Genomic DNA, 15362 nt, shown 5'->3' with positions numbered 1-15362 from the left:
GAGGGGGTCTGCTGCTAACCATGTTATAGGGGTAACGTCCCCCAATTCTGTATCTATATCTCCCATCCTGGTATATATGGCCCCCTCCTTCCTGTTATACGTGTCCCCATCCTCATCCTGGTGTGCATGCACCCCTCATCTCCATCCTCGTGTGCATGGCACCCCTCATCCCCATCCTGGTATGTATGGTACCCTTCATCCCTCATCCTGTTATGAATGGCCCTCCTCACCCCATCTTGATATGTATGGCACCCTTCATCCCTCACCCTGTTATCTGTGGCCCCTCTAATCCCTCTTCCTGGTATGTTTTGCATGCTTCATCCTGGTATGTTTGGCCCCCCTCATCCCCATCCTGGTATGTGTGGCACCCTTCATCCCTCATCCTGGTATGTATGGCACCCTTCATCCCTCATCCTGGTATGTATGGCCTCCCTCATCCCTTTTCCTGGTATGTATGGCACCCTTCATCCCTCTTCCAGGTATGTATGGCCCCCCTCATCCCTCTTTCTGGTATGTATGGCCCCCCTCATCCCTCTTCCTGGTATGCTTGGCCCCCCTCATCCCTCTTCCTGGTATGTATGGTACCCCTCATCCCTCTTACTGGTATGCTTGGCCCCCCTCATCCCTCTTCCTGGTATGTATGGTACCCCTCATCCCTCTTACTGGTATGTGTAGCACCCTTCATCCCTCTTCCTGTTATGTATGGCCCCCCTCATCGCTCTTCTTGGTATCTATGGCACCCTTATCCCTCATCCTGGTATGCATGGAGCAGTGACCATTCACTCACCTTAATAGCGTGCACACTGTACCGGCAGCATGGCTCCTGCTGCCGCTCTGCAGTCTGTGTGCCCATGGGTTGTAGTGAATATTCATGGTCTTTAATAGCAGGTACACAGACTGCAGAGTGGCAGCAGGAGCCACGCTGCAGGGAAAAGTGTGAGCGATATTAGGGAGAATGAATGGTCACTGCTCCCCACACACACAGTCCCGGCGTAGGGAGCAGTGACTATTCCGGCACAGCATCTCACAGTGAGAAGGCGCATGGCAGTTATGCCATGCGTGGCTCACACAGTGAGATCCCTGTTAGTAGAAGAGCAGGACTCAGTGCTGGAGGAGAGAGGAGGTGAGTATGATTGTTTATTTTTTTGTGTGTAGCGTGATGGGGATCAGGGGGTGCCAAGCATACCAGGATGAGGGGTGCCAAGCATACCAGGAAGAGGGATGAGAGGGGCCATACATACCAGGAAGAGGGATGAAGGGTGCCACACATACCAGGAGCCACACTGCAGTTACAGTGTGCGTGCTATTAAGGAAAGTGAATATTCACTACTCCCTACGCCCATGGATGTGGGAGCAGTGAATATTCATTTTCCTTACAAGCGAGAACAGTGTAGGCTGCAGCATGCGGCTGCTGCCTTCTGTGCCCCGCTCCTCCGCTGCTGCCGCTCCCCCCACACCACCCACAGCCACAGTATATATATATATCGGACTATAAGACTCACCCCCCACTTTCCTCCAAAATTTTGGAAGAAAAAAGTGCGTCTTATAGTCCGAAAAATACGGTAACCAGAATTAAGATAAAAAAAAAAAATTGCCCTGGCCCATGATATATGGGGCTATGTCTACAAATATCTGTACGAACAGCAGCAGCAGACAGAGCGTTCAATGGACCCTCTTGTGCTATATCATGCTATGAAGTCTGCCACATACACTGCCTGCCTGCCTAACTTCTGCTATCACCACTGAATATATGCAGCTGGATTAGTCAACAGAAGGACTGTTAGTTCAGATGGATATATATGTTGTGGAATACCTATATTAACTCTAAACAAGAAAATCTCTCCCTGACTCAGTAGCAGCTCTCCCTACTCTGCCTGGTTCCGGAGTAGACTGTGGCGGGCATAGAGATGCCTGGTCTTTTATAGACCTGATGACGTTGTGCAGCCAGCCAATCACTGTAATGCCCACAACCAACATGGCTGCGATATTACAGTGCATGGCAAGCAATCCCTGCATTTTCATTGGCTCTCTAAAGTGCGCCAAACATGCAGGGTGGGGACCCGAGCAGTGGAAAGCATGTCCGCTCATCACTAGTAATTACTATTAAATGTATTAAATGTACTACTATAGGTGTAATATTTTGTCTATTTTAACTGTAGCCCACAATGTTATGTGTATAGAGGAAATCATCCAGCCCTTTTCTGAAAGCTGTTAAAGTTTCTGCCATTACTACCTCTTGTGGTAGGGAATTCCACAGTCCAACTGCACTTACTGTAAAGAAACCTTTCCTGTTTAAGTGACGGAATCGCCTTTCTTCCACCCATAATGAGTGCCCCCTGGTCCTTAGTATGGTCTTTGGAAGGAATAAGTCATGTGCTAGTCCTTTGTACTGACCACACATATATTTATACATGTAAATGAGATCTCCTCTGAGGCGTCATTTTTCTAAGCTAAAAAGACTCAACTTTTTCAACCTTTCATCATATGAGAGGCCTTCCATCCCTTGTAATAATGTACACTGCTCAAAAAAATAAAGGGAACACTTAAACAACACAATGTAACTCCAAGTCAATAACACCTCTGTGAAATCAACCTGTACAGTTATGAAGCGACACTGATTGTGAATCAATTTCTCCTGCTGTTGTGCGAATGGAACAGACAAGTGATAGAAATGATAGGCAATTAGCAAGATACCCCCTATAAAGGAGTGGTTCAGCAGGTGGTGACCACAGACCATTTCTCTGTTCTCATCCTTTTTGGCTGTTGTTTTTGTCACTTTTTCATTTTGCAATTGCTCTCAACCCTAGAGGTACAGTAGCATGAGGCGGTGTCTACAGAACAACCCACAGAAGTTGCTCAGGTAGTGCAGTTCATCCAGGATGGCACATCAGTGTGAGCTGTTGCAAGAAGGGTAGCTGTGTCTGTCAGCACAGTGTCCAGAGCAAGGAGCAGATACCAGGAGATGTGGAGGGAGACATAGGAGGGCAACAACCCAGCAGCAAGACCGTTACCTCCTCCTTTGTGCAAGGAGGAACAAGAGGAGCACTGCCAGAGCCCTGCAAAATGACCTCCAGCAGGCCACAAAAGTGCATGTGTCTGCACAAACGGTTAGAAACCGACTCCATGAGGATGGGTGTTATTCTCACAGCCCAACACCGTGCAGGACGCTTGGCATTTGCCACAGAACACCAGATTGGCAAAGTCGCCACTGGTGCCCTGTGCTCTTCACAGATGAAAGCCGGTTCACACTGAGCAGATGTGACAGACATGACAGAGTCTGGAGATGTCGTGGAGAGCGATCTGCTGCCTGCAACATTCTTCAGCATGACCGGTTTGGCAGTGGGTCAGTAATGGTGTGGGGTGGCATTTCTTTGGAGCGCCGCACAGCCCTCCATGTGCTCACCAGAGGTAGCCTGACTGCCATTAAGTACCGAGATGAGATCCTCAGACCCCTTGTGAGACCATATGCTGGTGCGGTTGGCCCTGGGTTCCTCCTAATGTAGGACATTGCCAGACCTCATGTGGCTGGAGTGTGTCAGAAGTTCCTGCAAGATGAAGGCATTGAAGCTATGGACTGGCCCGCCAGTTCCCCAGACCTGAATCCGATTGAGCACATCTGGGACATCATGTCTCGCTCCATCCACCAATGTCACGGTGCACCACAGACTGTCCTGGAGTTGGCAGATGCTTTAGTACAGGTCTGGGAGGAGATCCCACAGGACACCATCCACAACCTCATCAGGAGCATGCCCAGGCATTGTAATGAGGTCATACAGGCACGTGGAGGCCACACACAATACTGAGCCTCATTTTGACTTGTTTTAAGGACATTACATCAAAGTTGGATCAGCCTGTAGTGTGTTTTTCCACTTTAATTTTGGGGGTGACTCCAAATCCCGGCCTCCATTGGTTAATTAATTTGATTTCCATTGATGATTTTATTGTGATTTTGTTGTCAGCACATTCAACTTTGTACAGAACTAAGTATTCAATTGGAATATTTCATTCATTCAGATCTAGGATGTGTTATTTCAGTGTTTCCTTTGAACTGACTCTAACTTCTGAATATCCTTTTTAAAATGTGGAGCCCAAAACTGGATCCCATATTCCAGTTGTAGCCTCACCAGTGATTTTTAAAGGGGCAACAGTACATTGGGATTGTGGGATTTTATTTCACGTTTTAGACATCCTAAAATCTTGTTTGCTTTTACGGCTGCTGCTTGACATTGAGTACTGCTGCTCAGATTACTTGTAACCAGAATGCTCAAGTCCTTCTCCTGTTCTGTAGTCCCGAGTATACTCCTATTTAATATGTATGCAGCAATAGGATTACTCCATCCTAGGTGCATTACTGTATATTTATCTACATTAATCCTCATCTGCCAAGTGTTTGCCCATTCAGTCATCTTATCCAGATCGTTCTGCAATATTGCAGTGTCAAGATCAGATTTTAATATCCTACATAGTTTGGTGTCGTCAGCAAAAACTGACACTTTACTCTCAATCCCATCCCCAAAGTCATTAATAAAGAGGTTAAAAAGATTTGGTCAAAGCACAGATCCCTGCGGCACCTCACTGCTATATCCCATTTGGAGAACGTACCATTTATGGCGACTCTTTGTTTCCTATCATTTAGCCAACTCTTTACCCATTTGCATATACTTTCCCCAAGTCCTTGCTTCTGTAGCTTCAGTATAAGGCTGCTATGTGGTACAGTATCAAATGCCTTTGCAAAGTCCAGATAAATCACATCAGCCGCATTACCAACATCCAGATTTGCACTTACCTCCTCATAGAACCTCAACATGTTGGTTAGACGACCTATTTTTCATGAATCCATGCTGATTATCATTTTTTATATTATTCTCTGTGATACAACTCTGCAGGTCATCTCTTATGATGCCCTCAAAAACTTTGCACACTACTTACTGGACAGTAGTTACCTGGATCCACCTTTTTACGTTTCTTAAATATTGGTACCACATTGGCTATCCTCCAATCCTGTAGCACTAGCCCTTTTACCAGAGAGTCTAAGGATATGAGATGCAGCGGTTTGTCAATTACTGAGCTTAATTCCCTCAGTATCTATGGATGAATGTCATCTGAGCTTGGGGATTTGTCAAAGTTTAATTTGCTCAGATGCAGGCGTGCTTCTTTTTGTGTTAAATTTGTTATATTAGGTGGTGAACTTTGATTTTTGCCCTGTTGAAAGATCGCTGGAATGGACGGTTTGTTGGTGAACATGGATGAAAAGTGCCTGTGTAATATCTTAGTCTTTTCTTTGTCCTCTAGAATTATCTTGTTATTATGGTTTTTGAAGGGGCCAATACCATCTGATTTTTTCTTTTTTGCATTGATGTATGTATAAAAATGTTTGGGATTTATTTTAATGTCACTGGCAATTTGTTGCTCTGTAGATAATTTTGCTAGCTTGATTTATTTTTCACATTTCTTATTTAGGTCTTTATACTCCTGAAATGCTATTTCTGTATTCTCGGCCTTCAAGATTTTGAATGCGCTTTGTTTTTGTCTTATTAAACTTTGTACTGTCTTATTTATCCATAATGTTTTTTTTTATTCTTGGACATTTTATTACCAGAGGGTATACATTTTCTACAGGATTCTATTAGTATTTCTTTAACCCCTTCACTCCGAAGCCTGTTTTCACCTTCCTGACCAGGCCATTTTTTTCAATTGTGACCACTGTCACTTTATGAGGTAATAACTCAGAATCGCTTCAACTGATCTTAGTGATTCTGAGATTGTTTTCTTACGACATATTGTACTTCATGATAGTGGTAAAATTTCTTCAATATGACTTGCGTTTATTTGTGAAAAAAATGGAAATTTGGCAAAAATTTTGAAGATTTAGAAATTTTTTAATTTTTATGCCCTCAAATCAGAGTCATGGCAAAAAAAATAGTTAATAAATATCATTTCCCACATGTCTACTTTACATCAGCACAATTTTGGAAACTATTTTTTTTTTATCTTGCGAAGTTAGAAGGGTTAAAGTTGACCAGTGATTTCTCATTTTTACAACAAAATTTACAGAACCATTTTTTTTAGGGACCACATCAAATTTGAAGTGACTTTGAGGTGTCTATATGACAGAAAATACCCAAAAGTGACACCATTCTAAAAACTGCACCCCGCAATGTACTCAAAACCACATTCAAGAAGTTTATTAACCCTTCAGGTGCTTCAGATGAATTAATAGAATGTGGAAGGAAAGAATGAACATTTTACTTTTTAGTTACAAAAATGATTTTTTTGCTCCAAATATTTTATTTTCACAAGGGCAACAGAAGAAAATCGACACCAAAAGTTGTTGTGCAATTTCTCCTGAGTAAGCAGATACCTCATATGTGGGGTAAAACCACTGTTTGGGCGCACGACAGGGTTTAGAAGGGAAGGAGCACGATTTAACGTTTTGAATGCAAAATTGGAAGCAATTGAGAGGAAACGCCATGTCGCGTTTGGAGACGTCCTGATGTGCCTAAAAAGTGAAAACCTCCCACAAGTGATCGCATTTTGGAAACTATACCCCTTAATGAACTTATCTAGATGTGCAGTGAGCAATTTGAACCCCGAGGTGCTTCACAGAAGTAGTGTTGAGCCACCCCCGTAGTGTTCGAGTTCGGTTCGGTTCGTCGAACACCCGTATGTTCGCCAAACTGTTCGTCGAACTGTTCGTCAAACACCTTCAAACACCATTAAAACCAATGGCAGGCAAACAAAAACACATAGAAATATATAGAAAACACCATCAAAGGTGTCCAAAAGCTGACAAACTGCTCAGAAGACACAACTAAGACATGGAAAAGTGACAAGAACATATAGTCATGCGAAAAGAAAAGAGGCGGAGGAGTAAAAGGAGAGGGAGACACAGATATAGGCATGTCATGCCCTTCTAAAACTAAAGAAGTGCGAAGCCGACACGGCCTGTCCGTTCCTGCCCGTGCGACCTCCGTGTCGTCGGGTTTGTGCTAGAGCTGCGGTGGACCCTGACGGCCAGCCCCCCTCTCCCAATACTGGTGCCTGTCCGCTGGTGGGTCGAGCGAGCCCCCCTGTGGTGGAGGCAGCTCTATGCTTTTTAATTTAAATTGTCTCTCTAATTTGAATGAACTTTAAATCCTTTTACAAGGATCTATTGGAGGGCAAGTCTCATGCCAGCAGCCGCGTAATTCCAGCTCCAGTAGCGTCCACTAAAGCTGCTGCAGTTAAAAAGCTTTTATAAGGATCGAGCTCGGCGGTCCACTGCAAGGCGTCCTGCAACCAGTCCCAGCCCCTATGCCTTGGTGTGTCTTCCCGATGCTCTTCACTGAGTGTCCCGGGGGCCCGAACCATTTCCTTTGAAAAAATTAAGTGTCCAAACTACAGGTGGTGTAGCTTTCTTAACAGCTGGGATAATCTGCTGACTAGCAGACACTGCTACTAGGCACAAAGTATTTCCTGGGCTAGATGCAGTTAAAAATTTGTAATTATATACTCTCATTGGATGCTGAGAAAGCACTCCATGGAGTCTCCTGGCACGCCATATGTTTTTCCCTTAAAAAGCTTGGGGTAGGGGTCTAGGGGACCCTTTTATAGGCAAAATCACGGCAATGTATCGCAATACGTCACCTAGGCTGAAGATAAATGGAACATTTTCATCACCTTTCATAATCACCAATGGGACAAGGCAGGGATGTCCTCTGTCCCCTCTCTTATACATCCTAGTGACGGAGCACCTGCTCTCATCAATTTGCCATAACCCCAATATTAGGTGGATTGAGGTGGGAGGCACATACAAGTGCTCTGCATTTGCTGATGATGTCCTAGTATATATCACTCAATCACATATATCCATCCCTGCTGTTATGGCTGAAATAGATCACTTTGTTACATGGTCAAATTTTAAAATCAATGCAGCGAAGTCTGAGGCCCTCTATGTCTCCCTCCCCAAATCCATACAGGATTCCATCCAGTCCAACTTTCCCTTTGCCTGGCCCTCACAGGGTATCAAATACTTAGGAATTCCTATTCATAGAGACCTCTCCCGTCTATGTTATCTTAATTTTGGGCCCTTTATTGAACAACTCCATACAAACCACGGTTGGCAAGTTAGAACTGTAAGATTCACTGCATGAACCACTGGTGTTTTGTGGAAAAGAACATGTACACTGTGTTCCAAATTATTATGCAAAAAGTGTTTAGCAGTGTAAGGGAAGAATTTGTCAGTTAAACTCATTGATGGTGATGTGTGTCAGGGCACTTTATATCACTGTAAGCAATTGCAGACACATGTGCTAATTAATTTGGCAGGTGTGTCCAATGAAAGGCTAGACTACTTAAGAAGGCTGTCCCACATTATTAAGCAGCCTACATTTTCTGCCAAAATGGGAAAGAATGCCACAAGCAGAAACGGCTCCAGTGGGCCAAAGAATAGATGAAGACTGACTTCAAACCTGTTTTGTTCACGGATGAGTGCCGTGCAACGCTCGATGGTCCAGATGGATGGAGTGGAGGATGGCTGGTTGATGGACACCCCACGCAAACACGTCTACAGCGCCAACAAGGAGGAGGTGGAGTAATGTTTTGGGCTGGAATCATGGGGAGAGAGATTGTCGGCCCCTTTATGATCCGTGAAGGGGTAAAGATGAACTCCATAATGTATGTGGAGTTTCTCAAACAGCACTTCCTGACATGGTTCAAGAAGAAGAACCGTGTATTCCGCAGCAAGATCATTTTCATGCATGATAATGCACCGTCTCATGCTGCACATAACACATCTGCATCTCTGGCTGAAATGGGCATAAAAGGGGACAAACTTATGGTGTGACCCCCATGCTCCCCTGACCTCAACCCCATTCAGAACCCCTGGAGCATCATCAAAAGGAGTGTCTATGATGGCGGGAGGCAGTTCACATCTAAGCAACAGCTTTAGGAGGGTATTCTGTCCTCATGCAAAACAATTGAAGCAGAAAGCATCAAAAACCTGACAAATTCAATGGACGAGAGAGTACAGAAGCTCCTTTCGAACAAGGGGTCCTATGTGCAAATGTAACATCACCTAGAATAAAGTTTTGAGTTGAAAACTGTTTGATTTCAGTTTCTAATAACCTGCTAATGCTTATAATTTCAAAAATTACCATTTGTTTGTTCTTTATTAAAATGAAAAGGTTGATCGAAGAGTGTGGGGGATCTAAGAGTGTGGCAACCCAGTAGTCAGGATTACTTCGAATTCTGACAATCTGAGGGTCATGTTGCCGGTAGTGCAGCAAGAAGGCACTCATGTGTCTTGCGCATCGAGGAGACCCAAAATTATTTTCCGGGCTAGATGCAGCTAAAAATTATTATTAATTTGAAAGCTGGTGGAGCTTAGTATAGAAGGCCTAATAGAATCAGTACTGCAAACTGCTACAAAGCCCAAATTATTTTCCGGCCAAGATACAGATAAACATGATTAAATAATTTTAAATTTGGTGGAGCTTAGTATAGATGGCCTAATAGAATCAGTACTGCAAACTGCTACAAAGCCCAAATTATTTTCCAGCCAAGATACAGATAAACATGATTAGTAATTTTAAATCTGGTGGAGTTTAGTATAGATGGCCTAATAGAATTAGTACTGCACACTGCTACAAGGCCCAAATTATTTTCCAGCCAAGATACAGATAAACATGATTAGTAAATTTAAATCTGGTGGAGCTTAGTATAGATGGCCTAATAGAATCAGTACTGCACACTGCTACAAGGCCCAAATTATTTTCCAGCCAAGATACAGATAAACATGATTAGTAATTTTAAATCTGGTGGAGTTTAGTATAGATGGCCTAATAGAATTAGTACTGCACACTGCTACAAGGCCCAAATTATTTTCCAGCCAAGATACAGATAAACATGATTAGTAATTTTAAATCTGGTGGAGCTTAGTATAGATGGCCTAATAGAATCAGTACTGCACACTGCTACAAGGCCCAAATTATTTTCCAGTCAAGATACAGATAAACATGATTAGTAATTTTAAAGCTTAAAATCGTTGGTGAGGTGATTTTAACAAATCATCAAGCTTTTACTCTCCCCAGGATGACACAGGGGTAGAAAAGTCATTTCGGATTCATGATTTGTTCATCTTTATGAACGTGAGTCTGCCTACATTATCAGTGGAGAGCCGCGTGCGCTTATCTGTCAGCACACCACCAGCAGCGCTGAACACACGTTCAGACAGAACGCTGGCTGCAGGGCATGACAAGATCTCCAAGGCATAAGTGGCGAGCTCCGGCCATTTATCCAGATTGGAAGCCCAAAAAGAGAAAGGGTCCAGTGACACAGTCATGGCTTCAATGTTTACTTGGAGATACTCCTGTACCATCGTCTCTAGGCGTTGACTATGTGTCAGACTTCTTGTCTCCTGTGGCCTTGCAAAGGATGGGCTAAAAAAGTGGTGAAATTATTCCGCAAAATTGATATTACCAGCAGATACTGTGCTTCTGTTACAGTTTGAGTGCTGAACACTCGACGGTCCAACGGTTGGCAAGTTGGAACTGTGAGATTCAGTACGTGCACCACTGTTGTTTTGTGGAAAAGCACATGTAAGATTCTGCAACAGTCTCCGCTGATACTCCTGCATGCGTGCATCCCTTTCTATGGCAGGAATAATTTCTGCAAATTTACTTTTGTACCGGGGATCTAACAGTAGTCAGGATTATTTCTAATTCTCACAATTGGAGGGTCATGTTGCAGGTAGTGCAGCAAGAAGGCACTCATGTGTCTTGCGCATCCAGGAGCACCAAGTCCCTGTTGTGTTGGTGGCGAGGTAACAATCATGCTTCCTTCCTCTATCCTCTCCTCCCAACCTCGCACAACAGAAATGTGATCAAGGTTTCCCTCATCTGATGTATCTTCCATCAGTTCTTCCTCCACTTCTTCCTGGGCTCCTGCACCTTCCTCACTAGTTTGGCTGCTACCATGTGCCCTGGAAAAACTATCTCCCCCACCCTCACATGCCTGCCGCCTTGGTGCTGCTGACCGTCTGGACCTTGCAGATGTTAACTCTTCCGCATACAACTCCTCCTCCTCTCCTTCCTGCACCTCCTCTTGTGCCACCACCTGACTCCAAATTCTGTTTAACATGTGCTCCAGCATGTAAATCACCGGAAAAGTCATGCTGATAATGGCATTGTCAGCACTAAACATCTTCGTCGCCATTTCAAAACTGTGCAGAAGGGTGCATAGGTCCCTGATCTGAGACCACTCCTCCAGCGTGATTTGCCCCACCGCTGGATCTCGTTGGCCCAGGCTATACGTCAGATCGTATTGCACCAGGGCTTGTTGGTGCTGCCACAGTCGCTGCAACATGTGCAGAGTTGAATTCCACCGGGTAGGCACATCGCATTTTAGCTGGTGAAGTGGCAGGCCCAACGACTTCTGTAGAGATGTAAGTCGCTGAGCTGCAGGATGAGAATGGCGGAAGTGAGCACAAAGTGACCGTGCCCTCTGCAGAAGGCCATCTAGTCCGGGATAGTGGGCTAAAAATTGCTGGAGAACCAGGTTCAACACGTGAGCTAAACAAGGCACATGTGTGACATTGCCCCGGCGAAGGGCCGCACCCAGGTTTGCAGCATTGTCGCACACTGCCTTCCCTGGTTTCAGGTCCAGTGGAGACAACCATTCATGAAACTGGTTCTCCATAGCTGACCACAACTCTTCAGCTGTGTGACTCACATTTCCCAGACAATTCAAAGTAAAAACCGCCTGATGACGTTGAGCCCTGCTGCCAGCATAGTAAGGAGGTGTTCAGGATCCCTTCTGCGCAGTTAGAAAGCTTGTGGCATGACCAGACAGGCTTTGGGTGCAGGTGGAGGACCGAGAGGAGGTTGAGGAGGCAGAAGCAGTGGAGGAACTTTGGGATAAAGAGGATTGACGCATAACTCGTTGGGACGGCAAGACTTGGACAGCAGCCCCTTGACCTGCTGTCACCATAGTTACCCAGTGCCCCGTCAGCGACATGTAACGCCCCTGTCCATGCCTACTCGTCCAAGTGTCTGTGGTGAAATGCACCCTGTCACACACAGAGTTTCTCAAAGAAGCGGCGATGTGGTCTGCGACATGCTGGTGGAACGCAGGCACACCTTTCTTTGAGAAGTAGTGCCGACTGGACATCTGGTACTGGGGCACTGCGACGGACATAAGGTCTCGATAATCCTCTGTGTGCAACCAGGCAGAAAGGCCGCATTTCTGTAGCCAAGAGCTTGCAGATGGTGAAATTCAACCTCTTAGCTTTCTCATGGCTAGGAGGAAATGGTCTTTTACTTGTCCACATCTGAGGGCCCGAGGGCTGGCTGTTGTGCTTAGACGGGGTTGAGAAGGGTGTCCCCGGCAAACTGCCGGTCTGTGAGGAAGATGCAGGCGGACATATTAGGTTGCCTTGATCCAAAGGTGGTGCTATCGATGTCAGACAGCGCTGAACACCAGCTGGTGTTTCCACCTCCTAAGAAAATGATGACCTGCCAATCACGCTGGCTGTTGCAGGTAAAGAGATGGCAGGTCAGCGTCCCAAAACAGTGGTGACTGCTGTCCCCCCAGTCACAGAGGATGAAGAGGCCGCGGATGCACAAGATGTGGCAGACGGTGGTTGGCCCGGCCGGCTAGGCCACATTGTAGCACAGTGAGATTCCCACTGCAACTTATGCTTCATGTCCATTTGCCGGTTCATGCATGAATTACTCAAACTATGTATTTTTTGGCCTCTACTTAGCTTTTGCTGACAAATGTTACAGATAACACGAGTTGGGTCATCTTTTTCGATCTGAAAAAATGCCCAGGCTATGCAAGGCTTAGCACCCATGTGACCTGAAGAGCCACCACGACTTGTGGTCAGAGGCAGAGTTGTGTTTGAGGATTGCAGTTGTTGACGTGCTTCCAGTACTACGTCTCTGTCCAGGAAGGCTTAACCTGACCTCGTCATCACTAGCATCCTCCTCCACCTCCTCTGCTGACCTCATCTCTTGGATGACTGTAGGTTGACAGTAAGTGGGATCTCCAACCTCATCATCATCACCCTGTGTGTTATCACACCCGTCGTCCTCAGAGCCAACCTGTTCCTGCCCTGACAAAAAACTAAAGTTGTCGCTCCAATCAGGTATTTGAGTCTCATCATCGTCTTCCTCATTGTCTCCACCAACAGGAGTTATAGTTTGGGAGTGGGGGTCTACATTATGGTCAGAACCTTCTGCGTCTGGTCCTGGATCCGACTCATAAAGTTTCTGGGCATCAGTGCAGATCATTTCCTCGTCTGGATTCACAGAAGCTCTGGAGCCGACCTCTGATTCCCAGGCTATAGTATGAGTAAACAGTAGTGTTGAGCGAGCACTAAAATGCTCGAAGCTCGAGCCTAGCTCGCCGTGATACTCGGGTGCTCGACCCGAGCAACGAGCCCAATGTTAGTCTATGGGAGACTCGAGCATTTTTTCGGTGGCACCCCCGGCAGTCTTTTAAAAGCCTAACAAGTGCCCAAAATGATAGTGACAGTGCTCAAATGACATGGGGACAGCATGGGGATCGCCCCAGGAAGCATTTATGACCCCCAGGTCTTTTACGGGCTCACAATAAAACGTTCAAAAACGAAAGTGAAACTTTTTTCCTGGGAAATATGTTAAGGAACATCCTTTCCAGGGAAAAGACTTGTGTATAAGTTAAAATAAATGACCAAAAACAAAAATACTCCTCCACACCTTCGGCTATGTTCACAAGTAGCATTTTTTATGCGTTTTGGCACTTTTGTGTTGCTTTCAACTATGACAAATGCATTCACCGGGAAATGTCATTTTAACATTTTACAACCTTATCTGGCCATGTGCTGTGTGACACATGCATAAAGTGCTGAAAAGTCATGGGAACAGCATGGGGAAGACCCCTGGAAGCATCTCTGACTCCCAGGTCACTGTCTAAAAGTGTGCCCATGATAAGTGATCCTTACCGCATCAGAAGATGCAGACTTGCAAATATCCCCATGCAAGTTCTAGTCCCAGGGCAGTGTTCAATTGTACCTCCCCCATTCCTTGCAATACAAGCGCAAGTATGCAGCCTGCCACCCACCCACCCCCAGGCGGCCTGGAATCCATACTCAGTCCCCAGCCACCCGGCAGTCGGGTGTCCATACTCGGTCCCCAGCCGCCCCGCGGCCGGGTGTCCACACACGGTCCCCAGCCGCCTGGGGGCAGCCGGGTGTCCATAAACGGTCCCCAGCCACCCCTATTTCTCCTGGGAACATCCCCCCACACACTATTCTTAGCCCGGCCTGCTTTAGGCAGCATTGGACGAGCCCACCAGAGAACCAGACTCCTCCAGTGGGCCCTGACTTCTCCATCGGTGGAGTTGAGAGTGCCAAGGTGAGGAGCATGATGGTGATGACAGAAGTTAGCATCCGCTATATTTTCTTTTAATGCAAGTGTAAGCGTGCAGCCTGCCACCCACCCACCCCCAGGCTGCAATTCCATACTGCTAGCTTGCACTTGAAATGGGGCCTTTTAGTTTGGAGGAGGCCGAAACTGGCCACTACCTCATGGCTGCTTCGGCAGCGAGGTATCCATACTCAGTCCTCAGCCGCCCCTATTTGTCCTGGTGTGCCTTATACATAAGATTTATTTAAGGATACTGTTTATCTTCAGCGACGTGGCACAGCCATGGGAGCGGCCTGTGCACCCTCATACGCCAATCTCTTCCTGGGTCCTTGGGAAAGAGATATTTTTGGCGATGGGGGTGTCCAGGGTAGCGACCTGGCCGTGACATGGCTGAGATATATAGATGATATTTTTCTTTTGTGGCGGGGCTCAGCGCAGGAGCTGGAGGCATTTATGAGCAGGTTAAATCAAAATGAATGGGGAATTAGGCTTACATATACCCATCATCAATCCAAAATGTCCTTTTTGGACATTAATTTGGAAATTGATGAAGGAGGTTATATACAGACAAATGTCTTTCGTAAATTGACATCTACAAATTCCCTCATTCATGCCTCCTCTGCTCATTCTACTTCTACCATTGGTGCCGTCCCGGTGGGACAATTCCTGAGGATGAGGCGCATATGCTCAACTGACTCTCAATTTGAAATTCAGTCAGCTGATCTCACTCGACGATTCCAGGAACGAGGATACAGCAATAGATGCATCCGCCGTGGCTATAGGAGGGCGAGGGTTACTTCTCGTAACCAATTATTATACTCAACTCCTCTTGGTAGGAAGAAAGATACGGGGAGGATCCGCTACATTTCCACATTCAATCACTAGTGGGGGGAGATGCGGCGGATCCTCTCCATACATTGGGGTGTTCTTGGTGCGGAGCCCTCCCTACGCGATCTTGTGGGGGAGCATCCACTC

The sequence above is a fragment of the Phyllobates terribilis genome, unplaced genomic scaffold, assembly GCF_046119375.1.
Source record: "Phyllobates terribilis strain yellow unplaced genomic scaffold, ASM4611937v1 Scaffold_2__4_contigs__length_985480577, whole genome shotgun sequence".
In the NCBI taxonomy this organism is placed as follows: Eukaryota; Metazoa; Chordata; class Amphibia; order Anura; family Dendrobatidae; genus Phyllobates; species Phyllobates terribilis.
Note: the sequence above shows the minus strand (reverse complement) of the source record.